General features: G+C 43.7%; 1 non-coding gene and 1 pseudogene across 1 annotated transcript; both read left to right on the plus strand.

Annotated features, from left to right (window-relative positions):
* The first annotated feature begins 10056 nt into the window (after positions 1 to 10056).
* On the plus strand, positions 10057 to 10242 carry LOC130296139 (U2 spliceosomal RNA). The gene has a single exon (XR_008849130.1). It is a non-coding gene; the product is annotated as a U2 spliceosomal RNA (small nuclear RNA).
* Positions 10243 to 17106: 6864 nt separating this feature from the next.
* On the plus strand, positions 17107 to 17309 carry LOC130296134 (U2 spliceosomal RNA; annotated as a pseudogene).
* Positions 17310 to 17829: the final 520 nt, after the last annotated feature.

A 17829-nucleotide genomic window follows, 5' to 3' on the forward strand; every position in this document is an offset into this window, starting at 1 on the left:
GGTTAGGCTATGCTATTGTGCACCTACCTAATGCATCAGAAGGTGCGAGGCCCTTGCTAAATTCTGTGCACAGACTTTGAGATCTATGCTTTAGACTGTATCTAAACCTGCTCCAACATGGACTGACATTCTGGCCTACTTTCAGCCGATGCGACTTGTCTGTCGCTGAACAGTCGCTTTTTATGTATTCAGCACCTATGTATAATGTTGTAAAAATGCTCTAGAAGCTAAAGTCGCAGAAATGTCACACATATTTGGCCTGCAACTTTCTGTGCGACAAATTCAGACAGGAAAAATCAGTATAAATCCTCAGAAAATTATCCCCCAGTGTCTCCATCTGCTGGCGGTATTGAATAAGCATTGCTGCACTGATAGGGTATGCATTAGACGAAAAAAAAGAAGAAAAAGAAGAATAATACGCCCAGAAAAGAGGCGAAAAGGAGAAAAACGTAAAAAAACGTGAAAAAAAAGTAAGAGGAAGAGAAGGGAAAAAAAGGTGGAAATGGGTTTAAAAGTGATTTCGGCGGAGAAATATATATATATATATATATATATATATATACGCGCACACACACACATATATATATAAACGTATTCTCCGTTGAGATATTGCAGCCGCTGCTGTGTCCAGGCCCAGGAGCTTTAGCACTGTGCTGTGATGTCACTCAATACCACTGACATCACTAGGTGTAAACAACATCTCACCTTAGCTGTGTATGTGACTATGGAGCTGGTTGGTGATGTCGTCTATTATGGCCTTCATAGAAGCAACAGGAGATTGTTGCATCCATCTAGAACCCTTAGAACTACAGTGCTATGATGTCACTCACTTCCACAGGCCTTGCAGAGTGTAAACAACAACAACCCAGCTTTGTTGTGTATGTAACCATAGGGATTCTGATGTCGCCTAGAACCTTCACAGCAGCGACAGCTTTATGAGGAGCATCAGCACTGCTCTGCCTGAGCAGAACCATCACCGCCATAGGTTGTCAAATAACCCGGATTTAACCCACACAAGTAAGTCCAATAGGGTGCAGGCATGTCCTCTATGCTTACAGCTTCCCGTGGGTGTTGGTTTGATACCGTTTGGGGACAGCCAAGGAGGCATCTGCAGGCAACAAAGGTAGGTGTGTGCTTGTGTGTGTGTTTCCTATGCAGATCCTAAGCCCAGTGTCACATGCAAGTAGGAGGAGTAAGAAGGGTTCCTGGCAAATCCGGGTTATGGATTGCATTTAAAAAGGCCCCGTGGGAGTGCAATGGGCCCCTGTCTTGCTGCTTAGCAATAATGGTATGGGTTTAGGTTCTGCTGTGTGTACTGGTGGTTGACTGCCCCCCAGCCCAGAGTGTGCATGGGAAATTGTCTGGCAGCCTCCCTGACAGCAAGCAATGATAGTGCCCATGAAGGGGACCTTGTTGGGCCCGCCCCTTTCACGGTTATCGCTTCTCGGCCTTTTGGCTAAGATCGGGGTTTATTGCCTCGGTCGGCGCTGAGGGTGCGAGTGAACTGCGCCGCGACTAGCTGCGTAGGTGATCAAGACTGTGGTACTCGTTACCGACAGATTTGGAAAGATGGCTGGATCCAACATGTCTGCAGTGGAGAAGACCGTACGCATCAAGGTGCTAACCACGGATCGTCTAAGAAACAGCATTGAATACATCGGCCATACCATTGTGGAGCGACTGGCAGGATTTTCCTTGAGCGACCTCTTTTGTGTCCAGGAGAACAAGCGCCAAGGTATTTATGACGTGTCCTTCTTATATGATGCTGACTGCCAGAACTTTTATGAGTGCTTAAAACGGAACAGTGGAAGTGAGGTTTTGCGGGATGTGTCCTTTTATCCCCTTTTTGAAATGGGGACAAAGACTTTGTTTATCCACATGTACAATCCGTTTGTTGATGTCTCTATGATTAAGAACTTCTTGAGCATCTATTGTGAGTCTATTGCTGGTGGTACTAAGCAGACAAGCAGCATTGGTGTATTTAATGGCACGTATAAGTTCTTTGTGAAGTTGCGGCTTGATGGAGATTGCATTGGAGGCGTTAAGCACCCTCCGGCGAACTTTACCATTGCTGGTTTCAGAGGTTATCTCTATTACTACGGACAGCCATCTTTCTGTAGAAATTGTCTATTGTTTGGACATGTGAAGGAGGCCTGCCCTGGCAGTAAGAAATGCAGGAACTGTAAGCAACCGGGGCATGAGGCGGGTGCATGTCCACACCCGAGGACCTGTGACCTATGTGGGGGAGCTGGCCATGTGTACAAGAACTGTCCAGTGTTGAAGAGGAGGGAGGAGGAGAGGAGAATGGAAGAGGAAATGGTGGAGAGGAGGAGGGCAGCTGCAGCTGCGGCTGCAGTGGTTCCTGCAAGAGAGAGCGTTATTATTGGAGAGGTACAGAGTCCTGTGGTGGTAGAGGAGCAAGTGAAGGTGGTGGAGGAGCAAGTGGTGGTGGAGGAGGAGCAAATGGCGGTGCAAGTGGAAGAAGGGGAGATTGAGGATGCTCCCAGTCCCCCGGCTGAGGAGTCGCCGCAAATTGAAGAGTGGTCTTCTTCTGAGGGTGAAGACCGTGAGGAGAGACATAGAGAGAGAGAGGATGACTTTGATCTTTTTCGTCCCCCCAAGAAGACGGCCAGGAAGCTTTCTGGTGGACAGATGGAGTCGACGCTGGTGGCTACGGACAATCGGTATCAACCGCTATCTGAGAGCGACATGGATGCGTGCTCTGCGGGAGAAGCTTCTCCCACACCGCTGAGGAAAGCTACCTAAATAACTTTCTTCTTTTCTGTCAAATTCTTCCTTAGGGTTGTTAAGATGGTGGTATGTCTTTTTTAGTCGGTTCTATAAACGTTAGAGTCTTTAGAAGTAAAGTCAGAAGGACAGTAATTTTGGAGGACTTGGCAGGGAAAAAAGCGGACATTATTTGTTTGCAGGAATGTGGGCTAAATGATATTCCGGGGAAGGGAGAATGGGCTTATGGTCCTGCTGTTTGGTCGGTGTCTGGGCATAATAGGAATGATGGGGTAGGGGTGCTTTTTAAGAGCTTTAAGTTTGAAGTTTGTAGTTATGTGGTAATAGAGGAGGGGAGGTGTATCATGGTGGAGGTTAAGGTGCAGGGGGTTAAATTTAGGTTGATAAATGTGTATGCGCCGGTAAGGAGGGAGGAGCGGGTGGGGTTGTTGGAGGTAATTAAGAGGTTTCTGCCGGGTAAAATACCTTTGGTGTGGCTGGGGGATTTCAACTGTGAAATTGAGGGGAATGTGGATGTATCTGGGAATATTCTTAACCCCTTCAGGACGGAGCCCATTTTGGCCTTAAGGACCGGAGCGTTTTTTGCACATCTGACCACTGTCACTTTAAACATTAATAACTCTGGGATGCTTTTAGTTATCATTCTGATTCCGAGATTGTTTTTTCGTGACATATTCTACTTTAACATAGTGGTAAATTTTTGTCGATACTTGCATCCTTTCTTGGTGAAAAATCCGTAAATTTGATGAAAAATTTGAAAATTTAGCATTTTTCTAACTTTGAAGCTCTCTGCTTGTAAGGAAAATGGATATTACGAATACATTTTTTTTGGTTCACATATACAATATGTCTACTTTATGTTTGCATCATAAAATTGACGTGTTTTTACTTTTGGAAGACACCAGAGGGCTTCAACGGTCAGCAGCAATTTTCCGATTTTTCACAAAATTTTCAAACTCAGTATTTTTCAGGGACCAGTTCAGGTTTGAAGTGGATTTGAAGGGTCTTCATATTAGAAATACCCCATAAATGACCCCATTATAAAAACTACACCCCCCAAAGTATTCAAAATGACATTCAGTCAGCGTTTTAACCCTTTAGGTGTTTCACACGAATAGCAGCAAAGTGAAGGAGAAAATTCACAATCTTCATTTTTTACACTCACATGTTCTTGTAGACCCAATTTTTGAATTTTTACAAGGGGTAAAAGGACAAAATTTTTACTTATTTTTGTAGCCCAATTTCTCTCGAGTAAGCACATACCTCATATGTCTATGTAAAGTGTTCGGCGGGCGCAGTAGAGGGCTCAGAAGGGAAGGAGCGACAAGGGGATTTTGGAGAGTACGTTTTTCTGAAATGGTTTTTGGGGGGCATGTTACCTTTAGGAAGCCCTTATGGTGCCAGAACAGCAAAAAATACCCACATGGCATACCATTTTGGAAACTAGACCCCTCGGGGAATGTAACATGGGATAAAGTGAACCTTAATACCCCACAGGTGTTTCACGACTTTTGCAAATGTAAAAAAAAAATAAAAAATTTTTACCTAAAATGCTTGTTTTCCCAAAAAATTTTTATTTTTAAAAAGGGTAATAGCAGAAAATACCCCTAAAAATTTGAAGCCCAATTTCTCCCGATTCAGAAAACACCCCATATGGGGGTGAAAAGTGCTCTGCTGGCGCACTACAGGTCTCAGAAGAGAAGGAGTCACATTTGGCTTTTTGAACGCTAATTTTTCTCTGGGGGCATGCCGCATTTAGGAAGCCCCTATGGTGCCAGGACAGCAAAAAAAAAACACATGGCATACCATTTTGGAAACTAGACCCCTCGGGGAACGTAACAAGGGGTTAAGTGAACCTTTATACCCCACAGGTGTTTTACGACTTTTGCATATGTAAAAAAAAAAAATTTTTTTTTACCTAAAATGCTTGTTTTCCCAAAAATTTAACATTTTTAAAAAGGGTAAAAGCAGAAAATACCCCCCCAAATTTGTAACACAATTTCTCCCGAGTACGGCGATACCCCATATGTGACCCTAAACTGTTGCCTTGAAATACGACAGGGCTCCAAAGTGAGAGCGCCATGCGCATTTGAGGCCTAAATTAGGGATTGCATAGGGGTGGACATAGGGGTATTCTACGCCAGTGACTCCCAAACAGGGTGCCTCCAGCTGTTGCAAAACTCCCAGCATGCCTGGACAGTCAACGGCTGTCCGACAATACTGGGAGTTGTTTTGCAACAGCTGGAGGCTCCGTTCTGGAAACAGCGGCGTACCAGACGTTTTTCATTTTTATTGGGGAGGGGGGCTGTATAGGGGTATGTGTATATGTTGTGTTTTTTACTTTTTATTTTATTTTTTGTGTTAGTGTAGTGTAGTGTTTTTAGGGTACAGTCACACGGGCGGGGGGTTCACAGTAGTTTCTCGCTGGCAATTTGAGCTGCAGCAGAAAGTTTGCGGCAGCTCAAATTTGCAGCCAGATACTTACTGTAATTCTCCGCCCATGTGAGTGTACCCTGTACATTCACATTGGGGGGGGCATCCAGCTGTTGCATAACTACAACTCCCAGCATGCCCGTTGGCTGTCGGTGACTGCTGAGAGTTGCAGTTTTGCAACAACTGTAGGCACACTGGTTATGTATCACTGAGTTTGTGACCTAACTCAGTGTTTCACAACCAGTGTGCCTCCAGCTGTTGCAAAACTACAACTCCCAGCATGTACGGTGCATGGTGTACGGTGACTGCTGGGAGTTGTAGTTTGCAACAGCTGGAGGCACACCGGTCGTGAAACACTGAGTTAGGTAAAAAAAAACTCTGAGTTTCACAACCAGTGTGCCTTCAGCTGTTGCAAAACTACAACTCTCAGCAGTCACCGACAGCCAACGGGCATGCTGGGAGTTGTAGTTATGCAACCAGCAGATGCACCACTACAACTCCCAGCATGCACTTTAGCTGTTTGTGCAAGCTGGGAGTTGTAGTTATACAACAGCTGAAGGTACACTTTTCCATAGAAAGAATGTGCCTCCAGCTGTTGCAAAACCATAAGTCCCAGCATGCCCATAAGGGCATGCTGGGAGTTGTGGTGGTCTGCCTCCTGCTGTTGCATAACTACAGCTCCCAGCATGCCCTTTTTGCATGCTGGGAGCTGTTGCTAAGCAACAGCAGGAGGCTGTCACTCACCTCCAACGATCCTCGCCGCACAGGTCAGTCCCTCGTCGTCTCCGCCGCCGCAGCTGCTCCTGGGGCCCCGATCCCAACAGGGGCGCCGGGGATCGGGGTCCCCAGCACCCGGGGTGCACATCCCGCACCCGCTCACGTCCTCCGGAAGAGGGGCGGAGCGGGTGCGGGAGTGACACCGGCCGACCAGGTAATCCGGCCGACGAATCAGGGCGATCGTGAGGTGGCACCAGTGCCACCTCACCCCTGCAGGCTCTGGCTGTTCGGGGCCGTCAGAGACGGCCCCGAACAGCCAGTAATTCCGGGTCATCGGGTCACTGGAGACCCGATTGACCCGGAATCGCCGCAGATCGCTGGACTGAACTGTCCAGCGATCTGCGGCGATCGCCGACATGGGGGGGCATAATGACCCCCCTGGGCGATATGCCGGGATGCCTGCTGAACGATTTCAGCAGGCATCCGGCTCCGGTCCCCAACCGGCTAGCGGTGGGGGCCGGAATTCCCACGGGCGTATGGATACGCCCTCGGTCCTTAAGGACTCGGGATTCAGGGCGTATCCATACGCCCTATGTCCTGAAGAGGTTAAAAGTATGGTGTGTGACTTTAAGTTAAAGGATGTGGCTGAAGCGTGTGGAGTGTGTCCTTTGTTAGATACATATTATTCTGATAGTGGAAGTCATAGTTCCAGACTTGATATGTGTTTTGTGTCTAATTGTGTGTTATGTCAGAATTATATGCAAGAAAAAGTAGGATATTCAGATCATGAGTATGTGTGTTGTGAGTTAGTATTGGATGCAGATTGTGTGAGTGGGAGGGGTGTATGGAAATTAAATGTTAAATTGTTGGAAGTGGAAGGAGTGTATGATAGATATGTTAATAAGTATAGGGGTTGGTGTAAGAAAAAGAATGATTTTCCTGATATATTGTGTTGGTGGGAATGGGTTAAGGGTCAAACAAAAGTTTTCTTTAAAAGAGAGGGATATAAGCGGAATGCTGGGAGGAAGAAGAAGTATGAATGGTTGAATAAAAGATTGGTGTTTCTCAATAAGTTAAAGAAGTATGGCTGGAGTGTGGGTGAGCAGATTGTGGTTGTGAAGAGTGATCTAAAAAATTGGTTGAATGAGAAAGGTAAAGAGTTAATGTATCAAGTTAATGTCTGGGCAGTATATCTGCACACATTCACTTATTTATTTATTTTTATGTCTCACTGTGTCACTTTTTGCGTGTTGTGTGTTCACAGGATTTGTCAGGATGCGGTAGCCCTTCTGGGTGTCCCTCCTGGCGGTCTAGGGGAGGTGTGTGTGGCCATTAGGTTCCGCACCTCCCTGCAAACACCCCGGGTACTCCTGCTTGGCAGGGTACCTACCGTAATCGGCTCTGCGGGCAGATACCTTGGCTAACGCCAAGGGGGATGCTGGGAGCATTTGTGGTCCCCTAGTAGCTTCGGCGAAAAGGGACATCGAACCTGGAACCTCGCAGGTACCTTTTGGTCCGGAGGCGAAGGGTAAGGTTTGTTGGGGGGCCTCTCTCCTATCGGAGAAGGGCTAGCGATAGACCGCATCCTTTGTGCACGTTTTTTTAGTGTAACACGTTTGCACTTTTTCTTGCACTTTGGGTGAATCGAAAGCACGTTCCTCGGCTTTAGATAAAAAAAATAAAAAAAAATCAAGCAAAACTTGATAAGTTAGAGAAAGATGAGAAATATTCGAGATATTTCTTTAAAAAAGTTATTGGGAAGAGAGAGGATATGGTAAGAGTGTATGATGATGATGGCTGTCTGGTTAAAGGTAAAGCTGTGTTGGGAGTGGTTAAAATTTTTTATGAAGACTTGTATGCGGTAAAAGATTGTGAAGAGGACTTGCAGGATGAAGTGTTGAGAGTGCTTGATAAGAGGGTGGATGGTAGTGAATATGGGACTCTGATGAGAGAGATTGGAGAGGAGGAAGTGAAGAGGACTGTGGATAGTATGTCAAGAAATAAAACGCCTGGAGAGGATGGGTTGCCTGTTGAATTTTATGCTTGGATTTGGGATGTTGTGAAGGATGATTTGGTGGAAGTGTATAGGTATATGTGGAGGAATGAGAGAATGGTGGAAAGTATGAAGAGTGGAGTGGTTGTGTTGATTTATAAGAAAGGTGATGTGAATGATGTGAGGAATTGGAGGCCGATAACTTTGTTGAATGTAGATTATAAGGTGTTTGCTAAAATAATTACAAATAGGATGAGAGATGTGGTTGAGCAGGTGATTGGAGAAGAACAAGTGTGTGGAGTGCCTGGGAGAAGAATAAATGAAAATTTGTGTTTGTTGAGAGATTTGTTATGGGATAGTATGAGTAGGAAACAGGAGGTTAGAGTGATGTCGATAGATTTTGAAAAGGCGTTTGATCGTCTGTCACATAGGTTTTTGTTTAGAGTATTAGTGAGAATGGGATTCCCGGGTGATTTTGTAAATGTTGTAAGGATGCTGTATGATGGAGTATATAGTAAGGTTTTGATAAATGGTTGGATGTCTGAGAAGGTGAAAGTATGTTCTGGTGTAAGGCAGGGTTGTCCGTTGTCCCCTATGGCTTTTATATGTGCTATGGAGCCATTATTAGAGATGTTGCGGCGGGATAAGTGTGTTAGAGGGTTAAAAATTCCAGGGAGTGGTGGGAGAGAAGTCAAAGTTTTGGCCTACATGGATGATGTGTGTATTTTGGGAGAGTCTGTGGCTGTTATGAGAAGGGCAAAGTTACTAGTTGGATTGTTTTGTGGAGCGTCTGGGTTTAAGGTGAATTGGGACAAAAGTGAGTATAAATGTTTTGGTAGTATGCAAGGAAGTGAGGATGTGGGTATGAAGAATATTGAAGGTGGTATTCAGGTTTTAGGTGTTAAAATGGATGAAAGATTGGATGGGAGAGAAAGTTGGGATGATGTAGAGAAGAGAGTGTCCAAAAAATTGAGTCTTTGGAGGTTGAGAGATTTGTCTATGGTTGGGAAAGTGCTGGTTGTGAAAAGTGTAATATTGCCTATTTTATTGTATGTGGCAATAGTGTTTCCGCCAAGTTATATGGTTTTAAGGAAGTTAAAAAGAATTTTGTTTGTGTTTTTTTGGGGTACAAAAGTGGAAAGAGTGAGGAGAGAAGTTGTGATGAAGGATGGTAGTAAGGGTGGAATGGGATTTCCAAATCTAGATGTGTATTTGGGGGTGAATGTGGTGTTTGCGGTTAGAAGGATGATGAGAGGAGAAAAGAATTTTGCATGTATGTTGAGATATTTAGGTGGGCGTGTGTTATGCAAATTAGGTTGGCTGGAGAGAGATTTGAGAGTGCCTTATGCGTTTGTGTGCCCGAGTTGGTATTTGTATGTGGAAAAGTTTTTGGAGAGTTATAGGTTGATTGGTGTGAGAAAGGAGTTGTTTGAAAGTAAGAAGAATGTGTTTGGGTATGTCGCCGCAAGTGAGGTGGAGTGTCCGATTAATATGGTAAGAGGCCAGGATGTGTCTAAGGTGTGGAAGAGTTTAATGACAGATGGAATATCAAATAGACAGAGAGAGATAGGATGGCAGTGTTTGCATGGAGCCCTACCAGTAAGAGAGTTCCAAAGGAATAGAGGTATTGGAAGGAGTGAAATATGTCCGAGGGAAGATTGTAGTGGGGTTGAAAGTGTGATGCATGTGATTTGGAATTGTGACATGGCTCAGAATGTATGGAGAGGGATAGGTCCGTTGTGTAAGGAGTTGACTGGGATAAATAGGTTGTCATATGAGGTTGTGATGTTTGGTCTTAGTATGATTGGAAGAAAGAATGAAAGGGTGTTGTTTGTGTTGTTGGCGATTGTGAAGGAAGTCTTGTGGGATGTTAGAAATTTATATGTGTTTAAGAGAAAAGATGTGACTGTGGAAGGAAGTTTAAGAATGATTCTGGATAGGTTGTACACCGTTTATTTACGTGATAAAAAGAAATTAGGTGAAATAGATGCAGAGGGGATATGGAAATTTTTGAAGTGGAGACATGTTGTAAGGGTGTAATGGTGATGGTATTTGAATTTGTTTTGAATTTGCTTTGAACAAATAAAGAATTACCTAATGATGAGTTAGACTTTACCATGAGTCAAAAATGACGCGTTATCTAAGTGGTGTTTAGTCTAAACCTGAAGGTTTATAAAAAAAAAAAATAAAAAAAAAAATCTGTTCTTATCAGTTTAATATCTGATACGTCCCCTATCTGGGGACCATATATTAAATGGATTTTTGAGAACGGGGGCCGATTTCGAAGCTTGCTTCCGTCGCCCTATGCATTGACCCGATATGGCAGTATCTTCGGGTACAGTGCACCACCCCCTTACAGGGTTAAAAAGAAAGATTCCTACTTTCATTGCTACCTGCTTGCTGGCTAGCCAGCTAGCCAGCCCTGTGGGCCTTGCTGCTGCTGCAGCCAAAAAACAAAAGGTGGTGCTGCTGCTGCTGCTTCTGCTTCTGCTTGTGTCTGGCCGCTGTTGGAGCGTCCAGGCACAGGACTTCTGCTGCTGCTGACTAAATGGCCTCCTTAATTGGATCATCTGAGCAGCCAGCACACCTGTGCAGGTAGGTAGGGCATGACATGATAGGCAGCTGCCTTATAGCGGGTGGGTGCTGAATGTTCCTAATTGACAAAATAAGATTAATGCTTATGAAGAAATATAAAATCTCATCCCTTCCCCAATATCGCGCCACACCCCTACCCCTTAATTCCCTGGTTGAACTTGATGGACATATGTCTTTTTTCGACCGTACTAACTATGTAACTATGTAACTATGTAACATAACATGGGGGGTCTCCTGGCTGTTCACACAGGTGTGTCATTGCAGTACATTGACCATGCATTGCTTCTGTGGTATTGCAAAGGCAAAGACAAATGCTTCCAGCCATCCATTGCACTAATGGATTGGTCATCAGCTGGCTGTCTATGTCCCGCATCAATATAGACCAAAGTACAGAGGGTTAGGCTATGCTATTGTGCACCTACCTAATGCATCAGAAGGTGCGAGGCCCTTGCTAAATTCTGTGCACAGACTTTGAGATCTATGCTTTAGACTGTATCTAAACCTGCTCCAACATGGACTGACATTCTGGCCTACTTTCAGCCGATGCGACTTGTCTGTCGCTGAACAGTCGCTTTTTATGTATTCAGCACCTATGTATAATGTTGTAAAAATGCTCTAGAAGCTAAAGTCGCAGAAATGTCACACATATTTGGCCTGCAACTTTCTGTGCGTCAAATTCAGACAGGAAAAATCAGTATAAATCCTCAGAAAATTATCCCCAGTGTCTCCATCTGCTGGCGGTATTGAATAAGCATTGCTGCACTGATAGGGTATGCATTAGACGAAAAAAAAGAAGAAAAAGAAGAATAATACGCCCAGAAAAGAGGCGAAAAGGAGAAAAACGTAAAAAAACGTGAAAAAAAAGTAAGAGGAAGAGAAGGGAAAAAAAGGTGGAAATGGGTTTAAAAGTGATTTCGGCGGAGAAATATATATATATATATATATATATATATATATATATATATATATATACGCGCACACACACACATATATATATAAACGTATTCTCCGTTGAGATATTGCAGCCGCTGCTGTGTCCAGGCCCAGGAGCTTTAGCACTGTGCTGTGATGTCACTCAATACCACTGACATCACTAGGTGTAAACAACATCTCACCTTAGCTGTGTATGTGACTATGGAGCTGGTTGGTGATGTCGTCTATTATGGCCTTCATAGAAGCAACAGGAGATTGTTGCATCCATCTAGAACCCTTAGAACTACAGTGCTATGATGTCACTCACTTCCACAGGCCTTGCAGAGTGTAAACAACAACAACCCAGCTTTGTTGTGTATGTAACCATAGGGATTCTGATGTCGCCTAGAACCTTCACAGCAGCGACAGCTTTATGAGGAGCATCAGCACTGCTCTGCCTGAGCAGAACCATCACCGCCATAGGTTGTCAAATAACCCGGATTTAACCCACACAAGTAAGTCCAATAGGGTGCAGGCATGTCCTCTATGCTTACAGCTTCCCGTGGGTGTTGGTTTGATACCGTTTGGGGACAGCCAAGGAGGCATCTGCAGGCAACAAAGGTAGGTGTGTGCTTGTGTGTGTGTTTCCTATGCAGATCCTAAGCCCAGTGTCACATGCAAGTAGGAGGAGTAAGAAGGGTTCCTGGCAAATCCAGGTTATGGATTGCATTTAAAAAGGCCCCGTGGGAGTGCAATGGGCCCCTGTCTTGCTGCTTAGCAATAATGGTATGGGTTTAGGTTCTGCTGTGTGTACTGGTGGTTGACTGCCCCCCAGCCCAGAGTGTGCATGGGAAATTGTCTGGCAGCCTCCCTGACAGCAAGCAATGATAGTGCCCATGAAGGGGACCTTGTTGGGCCCGCCCCTTTCACGGTTATCGCTTCTCGGCCTTTTGGCTAAGATCAAGAGGTGCGAGGTGGATTGCAGGAGCTACTGTGAATTGTGCAATAATGGCTTTCCAGAGCCGAATTAATTACCTGAAAGATGGAGAGACCAGGATAAAGAATGGATTTCGTGTGGATATCCTTGAAAGTGCATTGGACAAGTTCAGCTTGGAACATCTTGTGAAGAACATCTTCCTAAAGACCTTGCTGGTGAAAAAGCAGGATATTCTATGTCTGCAGCAGCATGGGAGAGCTTCATATGTCCTTGTGCTTGAATCTCACAGCGCCTGTCAGAATCTGCACTACCAATTAAAGTACAAGCTGAATTCACCTGAGCTGGATGGACTTACCTTCACTGTGTTATACACTGCAGGAGAGACAAACCTGGTGGTGTTCATGTACAATCCGTATGTGAATCTGGCTGACATTGGGCGCTTTCTCCAGAGATATTGCTCTGAGGTGAAAGGAGGAGAGAAAATCTTCAATACAGAGGATCTCTGGACTGGTAAATACAAGTTCCGTGTGAAGTTTAGAGCTGATCCTGATGGAATTGAGGGCATGCAACATCCGCCCTCCAGCTTTACAATTGGCAGAGACAGAGGCTACCTGTTTTATAACAACATGCCGGAATTTTGCAGAAAATGCAGGAGCTTTGGCCACAGACAGGATGCTTGCACTTCACCATCTGTGCAGTTCTGTGGTCGCTGCGGCAAAGCTGGACATACCTCAGGAGGTTGCACGGAGGAGGTGGTGTGCAATCTCTGCGGGCAACGTGGACATGTGTTCAAAGACTGTCTGTACAGGTCCAGAACTTGGGCGGAGGTCGCTGCATCATCTTGTGACCAGGCTGCTGCTGCTGCTGCTGCTATTGCTGCCACACCCGAGGCTGGATCCAAACCTGTGGACACTATTCAGACTGCGGATCCTGTTCCTGTTGCTGTTACTGTTGGGTCTGTTCAGACTGCAGTCTCTGCAGTTAAAAAGAAAGAGACTGTAAAACCTGCTGCTGTAAAGCCAGATGTTATCCAGCGGAAAGTTGGTGGCAGTGAACCCCGTGCTGTCCCTGCTGTCACCATGGGGGCGGTGGAGTCGGTGGTCGCTGTCACTGAGTCGGACTTTGCCGAGTCAGATATGGAGCAGGGATCATCTGTGGCTACACTTGCAAGAGACTGGTCAGAGGAAATGGAGGTTGAAGACTTGAAAAAAAAGAGAAAGAAAGATCCTGTTGTCTCAGATGTGAACAGTGGCCAAACAAAACGGTTACTGGTTGCACCATCTCAAGTAATCCAGGAACTTACATCTCCTGAGTCTGAGGCAGCAACTCCTGAAAAGGGTTAAATGGCTACCATCAGCATTGCCTCGCTTAATGCGAGAGGAATAAAGAGTCCTGCAAGGAGGGCTGCTTTTTTTTCATTTTTGTCAACTTTGAATGCAAGAATTTTTCTAATTCAAGAATGTGGAATTTATCATCACATGAATTATGAATACCTGAGAACTGACTGGATATATGGCCCATCTATCTGGTCAGGTGACAACTCAAACAAGAACTCTGGAGTTGGAATACTTTTTAAGGGCCAGGACTTTAACATCATGTCCTTTGTGGAAATTGTGCCTGGGAGGGCATTGCTTGTGAATGTACAATATAATGGAGTGGAGTTGAGGATTATTAACATCTATGCCTCCCCTGTTAAAGAAGAAAGATCCTCCCTCCTAGAGATTGTGCAGTTGTATTTGCATGGAGCTACCTCTCTTGTCTTGGGAGGAGATTTTAACTGTGTGTTGCCTGATGAGAGGAGAGTCTCTGGGTCTGTGAGAAAAGACAAGACTGAAGTGCAGCTGAAGAATCTAATTCAGGACAACAGATTGCAAGATGCCTGGAGAAGTCAAAACCCATCTGACCCTGGTTACACCTGGGAAAGTAACATCTATAAATCCAGAATTGACTTTGTCCTTATTTCTGAAAATATAAAAATAAATAATGCTAAACTCACAGATAATGTCTTGTCTGACCACAAACTTCTCTCTGTGGAAATTTACTTACCTGATGTCATCAAAGGGAAAGGTGTTTGGAGACTGAACTCACAGCTCCTAGAAGATGAAATCATAAAGAGAGACTTTGTTATTTATTATAAAAAACTAAAAAATCTCCAACAGCGGTTTGCATCAATGCTGGACTGGTGGGAGCATGCAAAGGCCAAAATAAAAGAATTTTTTATGCGTGCTGGTGTGAACAAAGCCAAGGAGAAGCAAAGGTGGTTTAAAAGGCTAAACACAAAACTGCAAACCTGTTACCAGCTGAGGAGCATTGGTGTGAACATGGATGATACAATTGTAAAGGTGAAAGAGGAGATAAAGAAAGCTGTGGAAGGAAAAGGTAAAGAAATTATTTATAATGCAAAAGTGGAACATATGGAAAAAAATGAGACTTGCTCACGCTTCTTTTTAAAGAAACTTGTTGAAAAGAAAGAATTAATAAAAAATCTTGATGGTGAGACTACTAAAGATGGACTTTTAAATAAAGCACACAGTTTTTATCATGATCTTTTTAGTGAAAAACACATTGACTCTGACTTTTTACCCGAAGTAATGGACTCTGTGCAATATTGTCTGAGTGATCAGGACAAAGATGTTTTGTGCAATAGTGTGAATATGGCTGAAGTGGAAAATGCAGTAAAGAGTTTTTTAAAAGGGAAAACTCCTGGATCTGATGGATTACAAATAGAATTTTACCTGTCTTTTTGGGAAATTTTAAAGTCTGATTTTTATGCTGTTCTTAAAGAGGTTTTTAACTGTGAGAAGCTGCCTGAGTCCTGGAGGAGTGGTGTGGTGACTTTGTTGTACAAGAAAGGAGACAAGACAAAGCTAGAAAATTGGAGACCAATCACTCTACTCAATGTGGACTATAAAATTTTTGCAAAAATCTTGGTCAACCGCATGAAGCTAGTGATTGAGACGGTGATCCACCCTGACCAAGTATGTGGTGTCCCAGGGCGTGCAGTGTGGGAGCATCTCAATGTCATCAGAGATGCCATCTGGTACCAGCAGGAGCGCCAACAGAAGCTTGCAGTGTTATCTCTTGATTTTATGAAAGCATATGACAGAGTTTCCCACCAGCATTTATGGACTGTTTTAAAAAAGATGGGTTTTCCAGAGAGTTTTATCAAGCATGTTGCACTTTTATACAATGACTGCTTTAGCAAAATTTTAGTCAATGGGTTTTTATCTGAAGATGTTTTACTGAGTTCGGGCGTTAAGCAAGGATGCCCTTTGTCACCGCTGCTATTTATATGTGCAATAGAACCCCTACTGGCTATGCTGAGAAAGGACAAGGTGATCAGAGGGGTCCCCATACCAGGGGGTAATGGACAGTTTACGAAAACCCTTGCATATATGGATGATGTGACCATTTTATGTGACTCAGAAGTATCTGTCAGAAGAGCCTTGATGAAGACTGAATTTTTTTGCCAAGCATCTGCTTTTAAACTAAATATTGCTAAATGTGAATGTTTGGGGATTGGGAAGTGGTCAAATACAGACATCCCCCAACTAAAGATCCAGAGTGAGAAAATAAAGGTTTTAGGAGTGGTTTTTAATGCAAAAAATGATGGAGAGGAGAGTTGGAACATTATTAAAGAAAAGGTACAGAAAAAATTGACTTTTGGAAGCTTAGGAAACTATCAATTGAAGGGAAGCTTTTAATTATACGTTCCTTGCTTTTACCTGTTTTATTGTACCTTAACACAGTGTTTCCTCCATCAGAGACTGTTCTTAAAAACCTGCAAAAACAATTTTTTCATTTTATCTGGAGTTCAAGGATGGAAAAACTCAAGAGAGACATTATGTACAAGCTGCACAAAAATGGAGGTAAAAACGTTCCTAATCTTAAAAATTTTTTATACCTGAAGTTTTTTAGCATGTGTTTTAAGACTGTTTTATCCTCTAAACAATGGACATTTTATCTAAAGTATGCTGCTGGTGATATATTTAGAAAAAGAAAATGGATTCACCTACCTCAGACATCCCCTGTTTTAATCATACCTCCAAAGCACTATATGGTTTTAGAGAAAGTGATTCGTCTGTATAACTTGAAAGACATGGACATTGAGATTCTCAAGCATCCCAAAAGAATAGAGATGGAGCTCAGGAGATCGGAGCAAACCTCTGGGATTTTAAACTTCTCTAAAACAAAATGTGACAGAGTGTGGAGGATGGTTAATGCACCGTATCTGGAGAATTGCAATAAAGATCTTGCATGGTCAATAGCACATGAGTGTGTACCTACCAGACACTTTCAGCACAGACGGGGATTGTGCAATACTTCAAGATGTCCAAGAGGAAGCTGTGGAGGAGAAGAGACAGTCTTACATGTGTTTTGGAACTGTTTTTATGCTCAAGAGGTGTGGAAAAGTGTGGCGAGTCTTTTAATGTTTCTTACCGGTCTAAAGACTTTTAATCATGAAGTTGTTTTATTCGGGAATTTTACGAGTCAAAATAAAGATACAGAGAGAGTGATATGGACTGTTGTGAATACCGTCAAGAATGCCTTATGGAAGTCTCGCAATATTTTGGTTTTCCAGAAAGACTTGATTAGTGAAAGTGACTGTTTTAAACTTGCACTGAGTGATCTTTTTGTCTACTATTTATTGGACAAAAAGAGACTGGGGGCCCAGAAAGCTAATTCACTTTGGCACTTTAGTCTTTGGAATGCAATAATGTGATATGTAATATGATGCATTTTGAATAGTAGTGAAAGTTTACTTGTATGTATTTCTTGTTTTTGCACTTTACTAATAAAAACGTAAAAAATAAAAAAAAATCTGTTCTTATCAGTTTAATATCTGATACGTCCCCTATCTGGGGACCATATATTAAATGGATTTTTGAGAACGGGGGCCGATTTCGAAGCTTGCTTCCGTCGCCCTATGCATTGACCCGATATGGCAGTATCTTCGGGTACAGTGCACCACCCCCTTACAGGGTTAAAAAGAAAGATTCCTACTTTCATTGCTACCTGCTTGCTGGCTAGCCAGCTAGCCAGCCCTGTGGGCCTTGCTGCTGCTGCAGCCAAAAAACAAAAGGTGGTGCTGCTGCTGCTGCTGCTTCTGCTTCTGCTTGTGTCTGGCCGCTGTTGGAGCGTCCAGGCACAGGACTTCTGCTGCTGCTGACTAAATGGCCTCCTTAATTGGATCATCTGAGCAGCCAGCACACCTGTGCAGGTAGGGCATGACATGATAGGCAGCTGCCTTATAGCGGGTGGGTGCTGAATGTTCCTAATTGACAAAATAAGATTAATGCTTATGAAGAAATATAAAATCTCATCCCTTCCCCAATATCGCGCCACACCCCTACCCCTTAATTCCCTGGTTGAACTTGATGGACATATGTCTTTTTTCGACCGTACTAACTATGTAACTATGTAACATAACATGGGGGGGGTCTCCTGGCTGTTCACACAGGTGTGTCATTGCTGTACATTGACCATGCATTGC

The sequence above is a fragment of the Hyla sarda genome, chromosome 11 (genome assembly GCF_029499605.1).
Source record: "Hyla sarda isolate aHylSar1 chromosome 11, aHylSar1.hap1, whole genome shotgun sequence".
NCBI lineage: Eukaryota > Metazoa > Chordata > Amphibia > Anura > Hylidae > Hyla > Hyla sarda.